The sequence below is a fragment of the Artemia franciscana genome, chromosome 4, assembly GCF_032884065.1.
Source record: "Artemia franciscana chromosome 4, ASM3288406v1, whole genome shotgun sequence".
Taxonomy (NCBI): Eukaryota; Metazoa; Arthropoda; class Branchiopoda; order Anostraca; family Artemiidae; genus Artemia; species Artemia franciscana.
The window spans coordinates 56058176-56078701 of NC_088866.1; the positions used below are offsets into that span (position 1 = coordinate 56058176).

The window sequence follows — 20526 nt, forward strand, 5'->3', positions numbered from 1 at the left end:
TTGTCTTTCGCTGCGTTCAAAATGTCCCGGCGACGTTTAGTTAGAGACTCCGATACAAAAACACCAGTTGAAGCAAGTTTAGCTTTTGCTTTAAACACTCTACGGGCTACATCTTTGCCAGAAAATTTAACGACGGAGCTCTAATAGAGCAGCTCTAATATAACTTTCTTCATGCTCTGTAGTCGGATTATTCAATCGGAGAGGGTATACATTAATCAAATCATAAGATAAGAGGTCTTTCACAGACATTCTGCTATTTATAATGGGATATATTGTCGTAAGAGTGTCTACACCAGGTAACTGCTTTACCCCATCAAGCTTTTTTTCTATTCTACTAATCCTCTCCTCCAAATTTTCAATTTGAGTTCTCAGACTACTTAGAGTCTGCTCAATTTTTGCAAACTTTGGATTAAACTCGAGCGTGACTGAATCATAAACCTGGCTGACTATCAGTTCAGTAGCCTCTTTCAGTGATAAATAAAAAAAACTAGTTTTTTTTAACTGAAAGTAAGGGGCGACATTAAAACTTAAAACGAACAGAAATTACTCCGTATATGAAAGGGATTGTCCCCTCCGCAATCCCTCGCTCTTTAAGCTAAAGTTTGACTCTTTGCCACAATTCTACTTTTTAAAACAATTAAAAACTATAGCGTAAAGAGCGTGGGACTGCGGAGGGGACAACCCATTTCATATACGGAGTAATTTCTGTTCGTTTTAAGTTTTAATGTCGCTCCTTACTTTCAGTTAAAAAAAACTAGTTTTTTTTATTTAATTTCTGAACGTTTTTGAATTAATGCATGTTTGATTTTGGCTCTCCGCACATAAATTATTGAAATGAAATTAGTATATTAATTTTTTTTGGCTAAATGGCTTTCTCTTAGTTTTGATCAGACGATTTTGAGAAATAAGAGGTGGGGAAGGAGGCCTAGCTGCCCTCCAATTTTTCGGTTACTTTAAAAGGCTACTAGAACTTTTAATATTCAACGAACGTTTTTATTAGTAAAAAATATACGTAACTTAAGAATTAACTTACGTAACAAACTTTTATATTCTTATATTTTTATTATGTGTACGAGGGGGTTTGTACCCTCGTTAATACCTCGCTCTTTACACTAAATCGTAAGTTTTGTCCCAATTCTTTAAGAATGACCCCTGAATCAAAAAGGCCGTAGAATAAATAGTTGAAATCACTAAAAATATTTTAGCATAAAGAGCGAGGTATTTATCTCCTCCTAAATACCTCGCTCTTTATGCTAAAGTATTTTTAGAACCCCTCATATGCGTAATAATCTCTGTTCGTTTTAAATTTCAATGCTATTCCTTACTTTCATTTGAAAAAACGTTTTCATGTTTATTTTTTCATTGTTTTTTTTATAGTAATGCTAGAAAATCCTGCACCCTTTTCATTGAATTTTTCTTCCCCCGTGACATATTCCTCAAAGGAAAGATCCTCCCACAAAGCCCTCTCCCATCAACCCCACCCCCAAACCAAAAAATCCCCATGAAAACGTCTGTACACTTCCCAATAACCATTACTATATGTAAACACTGGTCAAAGTTTGTAACTTGCAGCCCCTCCCTCAGGGATTGTGGGGGAGTAAGTCATTCCCAAAGACATGGTTATTATGGTTTTCGACTATGTTGAACAAAATGGCTATCTTAAAATTTTAATCTGTTGACTTTTGGAAAAAAATGAGCATGGGAGGGGGCCTATTTGCCCTCCAATTTTTTGGTCACTTAAAAAGGGCACTAGAACTTCTCATTTCCGTTAGAATGAGCCCTCTCGCGATCCATCCTAGGACCACTTGGTCGATAAGATGACCCCTGGGAAAAAAAAAAAAAAACAAACAAACAAATAAATAAACACGCACCCGTGATTTGTCTTCTGGCAAAAAATACAAAATTCCACATTTTTTAGATAGGAGCTTGAAATTTTTGCTATAGAGTTCTCTGATATACCGAATGCGATAGTGTGATTTTCGTTAAGATTCTGTGACTTTTAATGGATGTTTCCCCCTTTTTTCCAAAATAGGGCAAATTTTCTCAGGCTCGTAACTTTTGATGACAAAGACTAAATTAATTGAAACTTAATATTTAGAATCAGCGTAAAAATTTGAATCTTTTGATGTATCTTTTAGCATCAAAATTCCGTTTTTTAGAGTTTCGTTTACTATTGAGCCGGGTCGCCCCTTACTACAGTTCCTTACCACGAAGTGTTTGAAAAGAAAATAATTCGGTATTTCGGGGCTTCTGACATTATTACTCCTTTGCGGAAGTTAGGCTCAAAATTGAAAAAGGATTATATTTTTTCTCTGGGCCCCTTCCACCTCTTAGTTCGTTTATTTTCCCGTTAGTTTTCACCTGTTTTCGCTTTATAGTTGTGTTATCTCTTAGCAGTTCTTTCGTTAGTTGAGTTATGGTTGTGGTATACATGTTTTATCGCTCGTATAGTTGTGTTATTTTCAAATTATACTCCATAATAGAGAGGCTCCGAACACCCAGCATTGTATATTAAGCTCTTAATTTGACATTTTTTTCTAACGTGACCAGATTCGTCCTGCGCCCTTTTCATTGAAGTTTTTTCCCCCATGGCATATTTCTCCAAGGAAAGATCCTCCCACATAGCCCCCTCCCTCAACCCTACCCCCAAAACCAAAAAAATCCCCCTGAAAACGTCTGTACACTTTCCAATAACCATTATTATATGTAAACACTGGTTGAAGCTTGTAACTTGCAACCCCTCCCCCAGGGGCTGTGGGGGAGCAAGTCATCCCCAAAAATCATAGTTATTATGATTTTCGACTATGCTAAACAAAATGGCTATCTCAAAATTTTGATCCGTTGACTTTGGGAAAAAAATGAGCGTGGGAGGGGGCCTAGATGCCCTCCAATTTTTTTGGTCACTTAAAAAGGGCACTAGAACTTTTCATTTCCGTTAGAATGAGCCCTCTTGCGACATTCTAGGACCACTTGGTCGATACGATGACCCCTGGAAAAAAAAAAAAAAAAAAAAAAAAAAAAAAAAAAAAAAAAAAAAAAAAAAAAAAAACAAATAAACACGCACCCGTGATTTGTCTTCGGGCAAAAAATGCAAAATTCCACATTTTTGTAGATAGGAGCTTGAAACTTCTATAGTAGGGTTCTCTGATACGCTGAATCTGATGGTGTCATTTTCGTTAAGATCCTACGACTTTTAGGGGGTGTTTCCCCCTATTTTCCTAAATAAGGCAAATTTTCTCAGGCTCGTAACTTTTGATGGCTAAGACTAAACTTGATGAAACTTATATATTTAAAATCAGCATTAAAATGCGATTCTTTTGATGTAGCTATTGATATCAAAATTCAATTTTTTAGAGTTTTGGTTACTATTGAGCCGGATCGCTCCTTAATTACAGTTCGTTACCACGAACTGTTTGATAAATAAAAAAAATCAAGTTTTTTTTAACCAAAAGTAAGGAGCGACATTAAAACTTAATACGAACAGAAATTACTCCATATATGAAATGGGTTGTCCCCTCCGCAATCCATCGCTCTTTACGCTAAAGTTTTTAATTGTTTTAAAAAGTAAATTTGTGACAAAGAGTCAAACTTTAGCGTAAAGAGCGAGGGATTGCGGAGGGAACAATCCATTTCATTAACGGAGTAATTTTTTTTCGTTTTAAGTTTTAATGTCGCTCCTTACTTTCAGTTAAAAAAACAGTTATTTATTTAATTTTTGAACGTTTTTGAATTAACGCATGTTTGATTTTGGCTCTCCGAACATAAATTATTAAAATGAACTTTGCATAATAATTCTTTTTTTTTTTTGGCTAAATGGCTTTCTCTTAGTTTTGATCACCCGATTTTGAGAAATAAGGGTTTGCGAAGGAGGCCTATTTGCCCTCCAATTTTCCGGTTACTTAAAAAGGCAACTAGAACTTTTAATTTTTTACGAACGTTTTTATTAGTAAAAAATATACGTAACTTAAGAATTAACGTAACAAACTTTCATATTCGTAAAACGTAACAAACTTTTATATTCTTATATTTTCGATTATATACATGAGGGGGTTTGTCCCTTCGTTAATACCTAACTCTTCACACTAAATCTTAAGTTTTGTCCCAATCCTTTAAGAATGACCCCTGAATCAGAAAGGCCGTAGAATAAATAGTTGAAATTACTAAAAATACTTTAGCATAAAGAGCGAAGTGTTTATCTCCTCTTAAATACCTCGCTCTTTATGCTAAAGTATTTTTAGAACCCCTCATATGCATAATAATCTTTGTTCGTTTTAAGTTTTAATGCTACTCCTTACTTTCAATTGAAAAAACTTTTTCATGTTTATATTTTCATTATTTTTTTGTTTTTTTTTTATAGTAATGCTAGAAAATCCTGTGCCCTTTTCATTGAATTTCTCTTCTCCCATAAAATATTCCTCCAAGGAAAGATCCCCCCACATAGCCCACTCCCCACAACCCCACACCCAAACCAAAAAAAAATCCCCCTGAAAACGTCGGTACACTTCCTAATAACCATTGCTGTATGTAAACATTGGTCAAAGTTTGTAACTTGCAGCCCCTCCCCCAGGGAATGTGGGGGAGTAAGTCATCCCCAAAGAACTAGTTATTGTGGTTTTCGACTATGCGGAACAAAATGGTTATCTCAAAATTTTGATCTGTTGACTTTGGGAAAAAAATGAGCGTGGAAGGGGGCCTAGGTGCCCTCCAATTTTTTTGGTCACTTAAAAAGGGCACTAGAACTTTTCATTTCCGTTAGAATGAGCCCTCTTGCAACACTCTAGGACCACTTGGTCGATACGATGACCCCTGGAAAAAAAACACGCACCCGTGATATGTCTTCTGGCAAAAAATACGAAATTCCACATTTTGTAGATTGGACCTTGAAATTTTTTCTATAGGGTTCTCTGATACGCTGAATGCGATGGTGTGATTTAAGATCCTATGACTTTTAGGGGGTGTTTCCCCCTATTTTCCAAAATAAGGCAAATTTTCTCAGGCTCGTAACTTTTGATGACAAAGACTAAATTTGATGAAACTTATATATTTTAAAATCAGCATAAAAATCCGATTCTTTTGATATATCTTTTAGCATCGAAGTTCCGTGTTTTAGAGTTTCGTTTACTATTTAGCCGGATCGCTCCTTACTACAGTTCGTTACCACTAACTGTGTGACCTTGGGTCTTTGAACTTTTCAGTCACTTTCTTTGTAATATTTTCAAGCAGATCACTTCTTGTCTTCTCCAGTTGGGCTTCAGTTACGACTAATTTGTCTTAAATTTGGGCGATTTTTAAAGATACTGAGTTAGACCATAATTTATCACTTGCTTTTAGGGCTAAAAAAGTCTTAGAAAGAGTTTCATAAATTTCAGGGGTATTATCAAGTTCCACAATTGCTTTTTTGACAGCAGGCGTGGATGAATCTATCGTTTTAGGGTTGTATTCTTGAAGATTCGCATCTATTAACCTAAATTCATCATGACTACCCTAACAAGAAACCAGATAAGTGGGCTTTCCGTGCGAATCCTTTCCTATTTGCAAAATTCTCACAGACCATAGGGGGTAGTTCTTGAATTTAGCTAGCGCAACATCAAACTGTGTGAAACCCTGCATCATTAACAGTATCTTATTTTTAGAAGTCGATAAACAGAGTAAAAAGACTTATCTTTAAGTGAGGGCCGAGCCTCCCTATTGCATCCAAGTGGATTCCAATCCAACCTGTGTAAAGTCGGCCTAAAAGACTTTCCTGCGTATCACTTGGCAGTGCACTTTCCCAAAGAGGGCCCACAGTTTGCCAATTCCACAATAAATAATCCTCCAAAAAATTTCAGTCCCAATTTGCAAAACTTATTTCAGTAATTGCAAGTTACTTCGTAACAGCACATTTAATTCAAAGCAGTAGCTAGCTCAGATCATGAACAATGTAAAAAGATAATCCGATTAGTTTATATTTTGTAACCTTGAAAACTAGTTCAGTACTGAACTAGAGTACTGAATTAAACGGAATAGTGCTATGTACGAGAATTAAATTTAAAAAAAAGCTTTTTTTAGCTGAAAGTAAGGAGCGACATTAAAACTTAAAACGAACAGAAATTACTTCGTATATGAAAGGGGCTGCTTCTTCATCAACGCCTCGCTCTTTACGCTAAAATTTGACTCTTTCTCTCAATTCTGCTTTTTAAAACAGTAAAAAACTATAGTGTAAAGAGCGGGGCGCTGATGAGGAAGCAGCCTCTTTCATATACGAAGTAATTTCTGTTCTTTTTAAGTTTTAATGTTGCTCCTTACTTTCAGCTAAAAAAAAACTTTTTTCTTAATTTAATTTCTGAACGTTTTTGAATCAATGCATGTTTTGATTTAGGCTCTCCGCAGAGGAATAATTAACACAAAATTTGCAAGTTTTTTTTTTGCTAAATGGCTTTCTCATAGTTTTGATCGAATGATTTTGAGAAAAAAGGGAACGGTTGAAGAAGCCTAGTTGCCCTGCGATTTTTTGGTTACTTAAAGGCAACTACAACTTTTAATTTTTACGAATGTTTTTATTAGTAAAAGATAAACGTAACTTATAAATTAGCTTACGTACCGCACTATTGTAATCTCATGTTTTTCTGTCATATATGAGGGATTCACCCCCTCGTCAGTATCTCGCTCTTTACATTAAAGATAAAACTTTGTCCAAATTCATTAAGAATGACCCCTGAATCACAAAAGCCGTAGAATAAATAGTTGAAATCACTAAAAATAATTTAGCGTAAAGAGCGGGGTATTTGGAGGAGGTGAGCCCCTCATATACGTAATAATTTCTGTTTGTTTTAAGCATTAATGCTGCTCCTTACTTCCAGCTGAAAAAAACTTTTCATATTTATTTTTTCAATTTTTTTAAATAATGCTAGAAAATCCTGCGCTCCCTTCATGGAAATTTTCTTCCCCCATGACAAATTCCTCGATGGAAAGTTGCCCCAACACATCCCCCTCTTTTCAATCCCTCCCCCAACCAAAAAATCCCCCTGAAAACGTCTGTACACTTCCCAATAACCATTACTATATGCAAGCACTGGTCAAAGTTTGTAACTTGTAGCCCCTCCCACGGGGACTGTGGGGGAGTAAGTCGTCCCCAAAGACATAGTTATAAGGTTTTTCCACTACTCTGAATAAAATGGCTATCTCAGAATTTTTATCCGTTGACCTCGGGAAAATAATTAACATGGGAGGGGGTGCCCTCCAATTTTTTTGGTCACTTAAGAAGGACACTAGAACTTTTCATTTCCGTTAGAATGAGCCCTCTCGCAAGATTCTAGGACCACTGGGTCGATACGATCACCCCTGGGAAAAAAAAACAAACAAACAAATAAACACGCATCCGTGATCTGCCTTCTGGCAAAAAATACAAAATTCCACATTCTCGTAGATAGGAGCTTGAAACTTCTACAATAGGGTTCTCTGATACACTGAATCTGATGGTGTGATTTTCGTTAAGGGGTCAACATATTCTCCCCGCAAGGCTCTATGGCCAGAAAAAAACGGGGAAGAAAAAAATCAAACAAATACAATGTCATGTAATGTTTGAATGTGAAAACAAGAAATGAATATAGCAGGACTGAGGACTTTATTTGCAAGTTTTACAGGTAAAAATAATGGGAAGAATTATTAAGTGTAAGAAAATTGAGCGAGTGTTTATTATTAATCTTTTTTGTATATTTTATGTTTTTTAGTGGGATCGTATCGAGGGGATCGTGGGATCGTTCGACCGGGGAATTGGGGGATCGTATCGACCCAGTGGTCCTAGAATGTCGCAAAATGGCTCATTCTAACGGAAATTAAAAGTTTTATTGCCCTTATAAAATGATCCGAAAATTGGGGGGGGCACCTAGGCCCCCTCCCCTACTCATTTTTTCACAAAAGTCGCCGGATCAAAATTTTGAGATAGCCATTTTGTTCACAATAGTCGAAACACCTATTAGCTATGTATTTTGGGATGACTTACTCCCCCACAATCCCCACGGGAGGGGTTGCAAGTCACAACCTTTTACCATTGCTTACATACAGAAATGGTTATTGAAAATTGTACAGACGTTTTCAGGGTTTATTTTTCTGGTTGATGCGGAGGGGGTCAAGAGGAGGGGTTACGTGGGATGATCTTTTCATGGAGAATTTATCGCGGGGGAAAAACTCCTTGAAGGAGGTGCGGGGTTTTCTAGTATTCTTTAAAAAAAAAACAATGAGAAAATAAATATGAAAAAGTTTTTTCAACTACATGTAAGGAGCAGCATAAAACTTAAAACGAACAGAAATTATTATGCATATGAGGAGGTTCTTCTCCTCCTAAATACCTTCCTCTTTACGCTAAAGTATTTTTTTGTAATTTCAACTATTTATTCTACGACCTTTGTGATTCAGGGGTCATTCTTAAAGAATTGGGATAAAACTTATGCTTTAGTGTAAAGAGCGAGGTATTGACGAGGGGGCGAACCCTCTCATATACTTAATAAAAACATACGAATATAGAAGTTTGTTACGTAAGTTAATTCGTAAGCTACATATATTTATTACTAATAAAAACGTTCGCAAAAAAATTAAAAGTTCTAGTTGCCTTTTTAAGAAACCGAAAAATTAGAGGGAAAATAGGGCCTCCTAACCCACCCCTTTTTTTCAAAATCGTCCGATCAAAATTATGAGAAAACCATTTAGCCACAAAAAAATTAATACACAAATTTCATTTTAATTATTCATGTGCGGAGAACCAACATCAAAACATGTATCAATTCAAAAATGTCCAGAAATTAAATATAAAAACAAGTTTTTTCAACTGAAATTAAGGAGTGATATGAAAACGAACAGAAATTACTCCGTATATGAAAGGGGCTGATCCCTCTTAAGCACCCTGCTCTTTACGCTAAATTTTTTATTGTTATAAAACGTAGAGTTGAGAGAAAGGGTCCAACTTTAGCGTAAAAACCGGGGCGTTTAGGAGGGAACAGCCCCTTTCATTTACGGAGTAATTTCTGTTCGTTTTAAATTTTAATGTCGCCCCTTACTTTCAGTAGAATTTTTTTTTATCTAAAGTAGAAGGGAATAGTTTTTTTTTATCTTCGTGGATAGGGAGGTGTTGTTGAAAAGGAAAAAACAAAAGGAGAGTTGAGAAAAATATATAGTGTTTAAAGGATTAAAGTTTTAGAGTTGAATGATTTAAACTTTCTCATTTTGCAGTTAGGATTTAGGTGGAAGATTAGAAAAGAAAGTTTTTCATTTCAGTATTAAAAGAAAAAGTAACGGAATATATGTTTATGGAATAATTTTAGAATTTAAATTAAATGATTTCAATTTTTAATGAAGGGTTTGATTTTAGAGCTTGATCTTTGATTAGAACTTATAGATTATAATAGTTAGTTTCAAGAATTGCTTAGTATTTTCAAGTTTATACATTATGCAAGATTCGGATGTATTTGAATATTTTGAAAGCATGGGGGTTAAGATTGAATATAATTCTAGGAAATATAAAAACAGTATAGGATATTGTATGAATTTTTAGATTCTAGAGTATAGATTTGAAGTTCTTTTGTAATGATTGTTTGAAATTTAAACTACTGGAATTTATTTTATCTTTTGAGGAAGATAGGATTCTTCTCGATTGTGAAATGTTTGAATCTTGAGATTTTTTAAAGGATTTTTGTAGCTATCCAACAACACAAGGCCAAGCAAGAGTAGAATGTGCTGAAATATGATATATTTAAAAAAATTAAAAATTGGTAGTATGTTTTTATTTTTATTTATTTATGTAAATGTACTAATGAGCTTCTAGATTCTTGATTTTTAGATTCTAGAGTATAGATTTGAAGTTCTTTTTTAATGATTGTTTGAAATTTAATTTAAACTACTGGAATTTATTTTATCTTTTGAGGAAGATAGGATTCTTCTCGATTGTGAAATGTTTGAATCTTGAGATTTTTTAAAGGATTTTTGTAGCTATCCAACAACACAAGGCCAAGCAAGAGTAGAATGCGCTGAAATATGATATATTTAAAAAAATTAAAAATTGGTATTATGTTTTTATTTTTATTTATTTATGTAAATGTACTAATGAGCGTTTAAAAACGTATATGTATTGTATATTGTATTTTAATGTTAAATAACGAAAAAAAATCACCAATGCAACAGCACACACATTAAAAAAAAAAAAAAAAAGAGACAGACGGAGAAAAGGAAGACTGTTTTCCTAAATTAGTTATTAATATAGATCAGCACTTGAATGAGGCCTTGACCCTACTCTGTAATAGGCCGAATCCAATAAGAGCAGTCGTTTGCCGCCGTAGGTAGGTAGAATGTGAATTTTGAAATTATTTTATTTTAATTTTATGGGTGGAAAATCATATGAATGAGAAATCGTTAAAAAAAAAATCATATTTACGAAAAAGGTAGATAAATGTAATAGGAATTATGTATAGAATACAAATGTATGTGATGAATTAGATAGGTCAAAAGCTATGGATGCCGAGGAAGAGGTAAGATAGATATGCAGTAAAGTGAAGTAAATGATAATGAAATAGTTATAAATTAGATTACAAATAAGTAGGGAGTCTTAGAGTAAAAAAAAAGAAGAAAGAAATACCGATGGATAAAAGAAAGAAAAGAAGAAAAACTTAAAATATGTATTAGAAAAGGATTTTGTATAGCTTAAATTTTACAGTCTATTTTTGAGTACAAAAAAGGTTCATTCAATTGAATCAAATTAGGAGTTGTAAGATCCTTTTTAAACACCCAAGGCTGACACCTTTTCAAAGCACCATATGCGCCCATGTACTCCCACAGCACGCGTAGCCCATTTTGGCCGGAACATTTTAAATATCCAAAAGGTTGGTCTCAAAACGAAAGAATACATGTATTTCCGTAGACGAAACCCCAAATTATGCAAACAACCTCTGGGAAGCAAAGGCTCATACGCTTGTTTTAGAAGAAAGGTAGAAATATTACAGCTTATTAAAATCTGGCGGATAAAAGTGACATTTATGAACTTGTGCCCCTTTGAACTCAAACTAGCAAACATTCCCTTCTTTGTGGCTCACGCTTATTTGAAGGGATTAATCCAAATATTAAGTTGGAAATTTAATTTTAATCCCCGAAAGTTTTAAGGCTTTTAAGTTCAAACTGTTCTGATTACACGTTAGATAAAAATTTCTTAAATTTTGTTTATCTCTTCCAAAAATGATGATTAAGGGTTTCTGAAGTTGCTAATTACAAATTTATGGCTAATGTTGCAATATGCAAGTCCAAAAGTCGAAACACTTTAAGTAATCTATATGTTTCGTACGTAACCTACATGTTATGCCTAGTTAAAATCCGATTCAATCAATGATTTTGAATTAATGATAGTAGTATCAATAATGAATCTACTCGGCTCTTACCCCCTCAAATACCCTCTCCAACTCTGCACATTTAGAAACATTGTATCTTTTTCAAATACCATTCATTCACGGAACATATGAGGATTTACGATAAGTCATTAATTTGAATCATTAAAAATACCTAGAATCATAAAATGACAGTTCTTGATAAAAACATGTTACATCCGTTACTTCATAAATAGTATATAGTTTTTCTCTAGAGTTTGTAGTCAAGAGTTTGCGTGATTGCTGATTTCGAATACGAGGCTACTGCTGAATTTAAGGAATCAAAGATTAAAACATACCACATGTAAATTCTACGGATAGTTTGTTGTCTAAAGTTGGCAATTCGTGATATCTGAGATCATTTTTTTTTCAAATTGAAGCAGGTAATACACTTCTAGCCCGTGTCCCTCTAATACTCCCACTCCAACATATACGCAGGGATTGCCGCAAGGATGCCATGGGGATTTCCTACAACAAAATAAAATATGTCATTATATATTTTAACCCGGCCATACTCCTTGCTTCTTACGTGTACCTTTATTTTGTTGTAGGAAATCCCCAAGGCATCCCTACAGCAGTCTCTGCGCATGTGTTGGAGTATCGTGAACCGCTACTATACCTCTTGATTCTCTTCCAAGTTTGCTTATATAAACATATTTTGCCTCTTTAAACTAATTGTTGTTAATTGTTTATATACATCATGATTCTTACTGATTGAACTTAAAAATTTATTTATTAAAAATTCAAAATTTAAAAAAATAAAAATAAAATTAGTGTGGACCTCCTAAATCAAGACACAGTAGGTGGAAGCATACGGATGGCCTTTAGTTTCTACCAAAAATAGTACTTAAGAGTTTCTTAGCTTATATACTATACATTTTTGGTTAATAATGCAATGTAGTAATCCAAACGTGCTCGAACTGTGCCACTTATTTCCCAAATGGTTTTTGGTGTCACATAAGCAAGTATTTAAGGATTTATGAGCTTATGTTCTTCAAATCTGAGGTGAATATTATGATAGAGAAATCCCAAATTTTTATGCGGACAAAAATCCCATCAAGAGTACTTCCACCACGAGTAATTCTAACTTGATTACTCTATAAATTAACATTAACTGTTGTTATTAAAACAGTAATTTATCAAATATGTTTTGTTATTTATGGAAAACTTCATGGTAGCAATGTTTTAAGGTTGCGATTTATTCAGGATGGTTGAAAAGTTTTGATAATATTTCGCTGCGGCGACATGATACATGCAGCCCAGGCGAAAGAGCACGAAACTATGCAAATAGCCGATTTTAGATACAGGCTTCATGGATGAATTTGAGCAAAAAGTTGTCATTTCACGCCTCTTGAAATCGTTTTCCCCTTAGTTTCATATGTATACATTGCTACAGCTCATTGTATTTGTGATCTTTAAAAAAAAAGATATAGAGGAAGGGGAGGCGGTATGTTGCACCCAGTTGAAATCAGTTCATACAAAGATTTTTAGTCTGCATAACTGGTAATACTCAGATGGAACTAACATCCATTTGATACATGGACCAGAGATGTTTGGCCACGTTCTTTCTTACATTCACTACCTTAACAGATACCAAAGAATATAGAAACGATTTTTGCAATCTGCCGACAAGCGAACATCAACCTTTGACTGAAACCATACGTCGATACTCTAAGGAAGCACAAATTAATGGAGAAGGCCCTTGGAAGAAACCGAAGAAAACCCTTATTGGTACCGACAAAACCGAAGAAAACCCTTACTGGTACCGAAGAAACCGAAGAAAACCCTTACAGCAATGGAAAAGGAACTGCATGCAATTTGGAACTCCCAAAAATTCTGCAGGGAGAAATGCAACTCTGGAGAGAAACCTACTAAGAATCTCAAATGACCTTAGCTAGTAAATAAAAGAAAAGCGCATAAAATATTCTAGAAACTATGCTTACAATCGTATGTTGTAAGTTAACATATTCACAGGTTTGTCACCCGAATGATGTCTCAGCTCCATTTTGTTTTTAGTTAATAATTACAAATTCGGCTTACGATCGGTCACTTCGTCTTTCGAACCCTGAAGGATTGATTTAAAGCTCCGGGGCACCCTTTTCAAACTGAAATTAAATGAAAAATGTAGTTTTAGATTAAATAGCTATAAAGAAGGATTTTACATAATACCCGCCCCCCCCCCTCCAAAAGAAATAACTCAATTTAAGTAAGCCCTGAACGCTATTCCACAAGAAATAATTTTGTGTTCGCTTTGGACAAAAAAAATACATTGGCAATAAAACAAAACAATTTAGTTTTGACATATTTCTAAATTACGTAAATTCCTTTTATTTACTTCTTTTAAAATAATAATAGTCTACTAGCCGTTAGATCATTTCAGCTTACATGCTTATTTGGCTAGAAATAGAAACAACTTGGACATGTGAAGTGTCTTGAGCACGATTTTGGCTTGTTTCTTTTCAATAGAAAGGAGGCTAGTATATTTGGGTCATTCTTGAAATTGTTAAATCCAAACAAGTTATTTCGAAAGAAAAGCCGATTCAAGCCTTAGAACGATTAATCTAAAAAAAAACAAGTTATTTTAACTGTATTAAGTTTAAGTTTAATTAAAGCTGAAGACGAACAGAAATTATTCCGTATCTGAAAGGGGCTGTCCGCTCTTCAACGCCTCCCTCTTTACATGAAACTTGACTCATTGTCAAAGCTCTACTTCTAAAACAATAAAAAATTTAGCATAAGGAACCCCTTTCATATACAGAGTAATTTCTTTCCTTTTTATGTTTTAATGTTGCTTATTACTATCAATTAAAAAAGTTGTTTTATTGGATTTCTGAGCGTCTTTCAACTAATGCAGGTTCAAATTCAGCTCACCCTATATGAAAAATTAAAACAAAATTTATTGATTAATTATGGCAGATTTTTTCCCTTATATGAAGGGTTGCTCCCTCATCAATACCTTGTTGTTTACGCTAAAGCTGCTAGAACTCTTAAAAAAGCATCCTATTCTAATTAAATGACCCTTGTGTTTCAGTAAACGCTCTTAAGTAATTGGGACAAGCAGTAAAACTCTAGCATAAAGAGCAAGTTATTGAGGAGGAAGCAAACCTTCATATATAGAATAATTATACGGACTTGAAATTTCTACAGTAGGGTAGGGTACGCTGAATCTGATTATGTGATTTTCATTAAGATTCCTTTTATTTTAGGGGTATTTCCCCCTATTTCAAAAATAATGCCAATTTTCTCAGGCTCGTCCTTGTGATGGGTAACACTAAACTTGATGAATTTTATGTACTTGGAATCGGCATATTAAGTTGATTCTTTTTTATTAAAATTCCATTTTTTTTATAGCTTTGGCTACAATTGAGACGAGTCGCTCCTTAGTTTAGTTCATTACCACGAACTATTCGATCAGAGATGAAGCTTGAGATGAAGGTGGCTTCTACCTCGTCAACCATCTATTGTTTGTGCTAAAGTTTAGCTTAGTTTTAGCTTCCTCCTTACTGGAAGCTTTTCAGAACTCACCAAGTACACCCTGTAGGGTGATAAAAATTTTGGATCAATTTTCTAACAAATATGAAATGATGTTGGAACTGTGTTTATCTTTCAAAAAGTGTAAAATTGTAAAATTTGAAGAATAAAATTTAAAATAGGTTTGAATCAGCTAGTTTGTCAGTTACTCCTTTTTCTCGTTATAGATCACCTTGCTAAAAAGAACTTCTACGAAACCGAACGTTATGTTCATTAATGCAGAAAAAGCTCACTGTCTGTTTCATAATTAACCACAAAATTATAGGGATGAATTCAAAAATTTCTATATCACTTAGTTTAGAAAACATTGGAAAATGGTTCAAAAACTGAATAATAAACGTATATACAAAACATGCTTGCAGTTGTAAAGTTTAGCGTAAAGACTGGGAGTTGAGATGGCAAATGCCCCTTCATATATAAATCAATTTTCTTCTTTTCTTTCATAATTTGGTAATTTCATCCGTTTTCTGCTTTATATACCGAGGCTGTTGCAGTACCAGATCCATTAGGCTCATTGCTGCAGTGTATTTTGCTTGGAAAAAGTGATATGTATCTTACATAGTAAATGTTTGGTCAAATGTTTAAAATATGTTTGTTGATGTAACTAAAACAAGGCACATTGTTAACACTACTTTTATTGGTTGAAACAAATTGATAACCATGCTCAATAAGTTAGATTGATTTTTCAATCTAGAAATTATGAAATTATACCAGGTATTTATGCCTGTTAGTAATTATACCATGAGTTAACCTTATTGAATACGCTATTGTAAGTCCCACACTGGCAGGATCAATATATGACACTAGAGTACTGTGAGATGTCCTTTCTATTATTTATTTATTACATTATATTATATTCTATAATATAACATACACTATACTACATAGCTATACGACGTATAACTATTAGACAGGCTGCCATCCTCAAATTCTTGTTTATCCATTTTATTTATCTGCTCTTATTTACCAGTTTTATTTTTATATATTTGCATATTTGTAACTGTCTTTCTTGTTTGAATTTACAATCAACCTTTTTTTTTAACATATACTTCGCCTCTTTCATATCGCCTTTAGTTTTCCTGATGACTTTTATTGTTTTTTTGTAGTTTTCTTTAATAAATTTTCTTCGTTGATTGACGTCACAAAAGTAAACCAATAAAATCAAAGCATACGTAAGTACAGGACAGTAATTGGTCCAACTCCTCGAGTCAATTTGAGTTAAGATCGACCAAATAATGAACTCTGGAATCATAATTATTTGGCCTTTGGACTATTTTGAGCAAAATAGCTACATCTAAATTTTGACCGGATGCTTTTGGGGAAAGGGAGCTGGGGGCGGGCTGGTTGTCCTTTGATCATTTTTGACTCTTAAAAAGAACAAGAAGTTTAAATTTCCAGTCAAAGGAGCCCCCACCAAAGAAGGAAATTAGGAAGGGTACCTACCTTCCAGATAGCTATGACATTGATAGACTCTAGCATGACAATTTGACGCGAAAATTTCAAGCCCAGTTGGATATGTTACTAGAGAGTTTATATTTTAATAATGCTGAAAATGGATGAAATTATAGAAAAGAAAATAGTTTGTGAATTTCGAGGGCAGGCTAAAAATACTAAAAGGGTACTTTGAGAATGGTAGAGGAGGAAAAGCTTTTGTATAGGAAGTTTCTAATTGACAGCCGTGGGTGAGTAAGAGGGAAGTATTGAAGGTAGAAAAATCACTAAAGTGTCAACTTACGTGACGTGAAAAATCAGATATGGGTAAAATTTGCTAGGGATCCCGAGGATGATGCCAGGTGGCATAATAGTAAAAGGTCAAATTAACAATAAAAAAAAATGAAAGCAATGAGTCAGTTTAGAGTTCTCCCAGCTGAATACAGGAGGGACCTCTCAAACTGGTTATGGAGAAACTGATAAGGAGAGATGTTCAGAATTTTCTGAGAGCGATTTAAACTCTTTTCTATTTATAGGAAATTATGTAGAAAAGACCATGAAAACATTCAGTAATTTGTCAGTGATGGGATCTTTATTTAATAAGGAAGAGTTTGACAAAGTACTAAAGGGATTGGATACTAAGAAGAAATTCTTTGGTTGGCAATATCATGACTAAGCTTATAAATCTATGGTGGTTAGATAGTCATATATTATAAATATATGTAATATAAATATAATTCTAATAATATATTAATATATAATTCTATAATATAATTCTAAATATATTATAAAAATAAGTCATATAAATATAATTCTAAGGATTATAAATATAATTTTTTATAAAGTTGAAATATCTACTGATTTTGGAGAAACTTCGGTCAAGCGCAGTAACTATAGAGGCATTCAGTTTTTTATATAGAAAAGGAATTACATAGGATTTTATGCGTTTATCAGTCTAAGAGATTATATGGATTAAGTTTCAAAAGAAGACAGTGGTTTCAGTAAATTCACACATGGATTAACAACTTAGAAACAACAAAGTCATCAGACTTCTTCTACCTGAGTTTCATAGGTTATGCACAGACATTTTATTTGTAAATAAAACAGACATTTTCCTTAGTGAAAGTCCCATTCTTTTATGGTATCGCAGGTAAGTACTTTAAAGCGATTCGCGCTATGCATCCAGGCAATAATGCTGGGGTTTAGGGAGGAAGTGAGGATAGAAATTAGTTCCGTGTGAAATTATGAGTTGGGCCTCGTCTTATCTTCGCCTAGATGGATTATTGCAACGGAGTTTGTCCTAAGGAACACAGAAAAGGCTATTGGAGAACATAGTGCCAAGAGGTGACACCCTCCTAGACTTGGATTACAGAAGATTTTAGTGTACTAGGTAGTGATGTAACTGGTAAAAGTTGTCACGGCATGATTGGATATTTTATATATTTTACTGTAATGTTACGCACCCCCTTAAAATTGATCTTTTACCTCTTTTACGTAATTGACGTATTTTACCGGTATTTTACGTATTTTACCGGTATCTTACACATTTTACTGACATATTTTACGACGCTTTGCAACAGTTTTCATAGCATAAAAGTACGAAAAGGCTAGATTTAAGCCTTTTAGAATTAACCTGCCTTTCAACCAATTGCTACCGAAGGAGCTGTTAGTAACTGTAGTATTTTAAAGAAATTCTTATTCTAGTTTAGCGTTTTGAAAGGATCTTCAGATAAATACAGAATTAGTTCTAAGGGAAAGACGATGGGAAAGTGGAGTTAGGAACTAATAAATAATCCCCAGAGCCATATATAGAGCTTTCGTTGCGGGGAGGGCTTCGGAACAGGCAAAGTCATCTGAATCAGAATCTAAGTCTGAAGGAGAGGAGTTAGATTTGCAACAAATCCTGTTGAAGACATTCTTAATAACTATGAAAGTGACTGAATGTTCCACTATTATGATCAAGCGCTTAATTAGTCAAAGCGATCAAATTGTTACAAACCTTCTTTTTTACTTGTATTCGGTGCTTTTATAAATAAATGAAAAATAACATATATATCATATGAGGAATATGGCTGAATACGGCTTTTTAAATATGCAAGGCTGGCAGGGTAAGATTTCTTATGTTTAAATGTAGTTTTTTTTTCCCAAAACCAAGACCAATTTTACCCTGTATTTCCTAGGGAGTATCTTATTTTACCTTGCTTTACCAATTTTATCCTATACTACCAAATTTCCTAATTTTACTTACAGAGTTTTATTTTGCGGCAATTCTACAACACTAATCCTAGGTAATATGTTGACAAATAATCGAATTCTAAGGTGGTTTTGAAGACCCAAGATACGTTTCAAATTAACTTCAGGAAGATTAAGGGTACACCATTATTTGCAAAGATTGGTAGATCCAGTGAAAATGCAAAAAGTAAAATAGCCTAGAGAGTAAAGTTTTTTTTAGTTGAAAAAGTTCAGAAGAATAAGCCTTCGCACAAAGATTAGGATATTTTAGGTACTTTTTGGACAAAACTAGATATTTTTCAGTGGATATTTTTCAGTAGATATTTTTCAGTGGATATTTAAAGGAATTATATTGGATAGGCCTACTAAACAGTAAGTTGGATAATAAGAGTGGTCAAGTAAGTGGTCTGAAACATGGGTGTATCGAACGATTGAGAAAATGTTGTTGAATGCCATCTAATATCAGTTTTACGTAGTTACTTGACTGACCGTACATCAAACAGTACGCAATACAAAACAAGTCTTGATTTCAATTCCTAAAGTCTCTAGTCTCTTATCTCTGTGTATTGCTTTGGATATATGTACATTTTTTCAATAGCAGGGGAGCTGCTGTTAGAGTTCTCCTTCCTCTTGGACACAGTACCTGCTCCGGACACCCAATTAAATATAGAGACTCCCAAGGAGGTAATTATAGAGACTCGAAACATCTTAAAAACTAGAATAAAATCTAGATATAGAATTTAAGATATTTTTAGGACTAAATATTACAAGGTAGCCTCAGACAGAAGAAAAAGGAACCCGAACTTTACCCCCATGTAAAAAAAAGTTTCAAGATTGCACAACTGATATTCCCTTTTTGTCCACTAATAAATGGCTTAGCTATTTACTATATTAGAAAAATCGAATTAATTAGAAGTTAATATTATGCAGACTCCTATGTCTCTTTAAAGTGCAAGCTCAACTGCTATTGCAGGCTAAATTTAATTCCTTTTACTTGGACATTATCTCCAGCCATCAAAAGTACTCCTTAGGTACTGGTAGGCCTTTAAGGCTTTAAATTTAACCTTTGACCTTCGTTTTAATGGAAACTACAGTAGAAAGTTTTAAGATAAATGCAGGCCTGAAATCTCATTCTGCATGAAGTTGTGAAGCAGATGAGACGTACTTACTGTGCATTTTGGTATTTTAGAAGACTAAAGAAGGGCAGCATCTACAATTTGCATAAGAATAAATCGATAAACGTCCCGTCTGATTTCCTTACAGATGGGGGACCCATTTGGTGGCAGTTAAACGTGGTTGGAGAAGGAGCTCATTGCACTGGTGACAACAGGTTCTTCTGCTCGGAGTATAAAGCTTCGCAGAAATATTGATTTAGAATTAAGCAGTATGAGTTCCAATTACGACATGGCGAAAGTACCAAGGATAGAAAAAGTGAAATCTGATTGTTTGAATTGGTTAATTGGAAACTGATACAAGGATATACATCTTAAGGCTCTCAATACATCTTTAAGGGTTCTCCTTTATGCAAGTTACCCATTGTTAATAGATAGGTTTTTCTATTGGGAAAGGGAGGCATGTTCAATCCTGGATCTCCAAAAGGGCCAAAGATATTAAGGTCAAACTTTCAGGGAATATTGGGGGGAGGATATTAAATCAAAATGAAGTATGTCCATGCAGTTTGTTAAAAAGGGGAGAGGGGGGGGTCAACAGGGTCGTCCATGGGTGTAAAGTGCAAATTATGTCCTGGTCTTTAGAAGGTATGGGTAGAGGTGTTAGCCCTACTCAGGGGCGTCGTTTGGGGGAGGGCAATTGCCCCAAAAAATGTTTATAAGAATTAATGAGCCTCCCAATAAAAGTTCTGGAAATTCGTCCCTGACGCAACTCCTGTTTGTTGTAGTTTTTGTTTGTTTTAGGCTTTGCTTGATTATTTATTGCAATTCTGGTTTGTTTT

At 34.2% G+C, this 20526-nt stretch overlaps 2 long non-coding RNA genes across 2 annotated transcripts in view; both read left to right on the forward strand.

Annotated features, from left to right (window-relative positions):
• Positions 1 to 20526, forward strand: part of LOC136026645 (uncharacterized) — a 580251-nt gene that overhangs the window by 320 nt on the left and 559405 nt on the right. The gene's annotated exons all lie outside the window — the stretch shown is intronic.
• Positions 185 to 15041, forward strand: LOC136026646 (uncharacterized). Its single transcript, XR_010617366.1, has 2 exons — positions 185 to 296; positions 14733 to 15041. It is a non-coding gene; the product is annotated as an uncharacterized LOC136026646 (long non-coding RNA).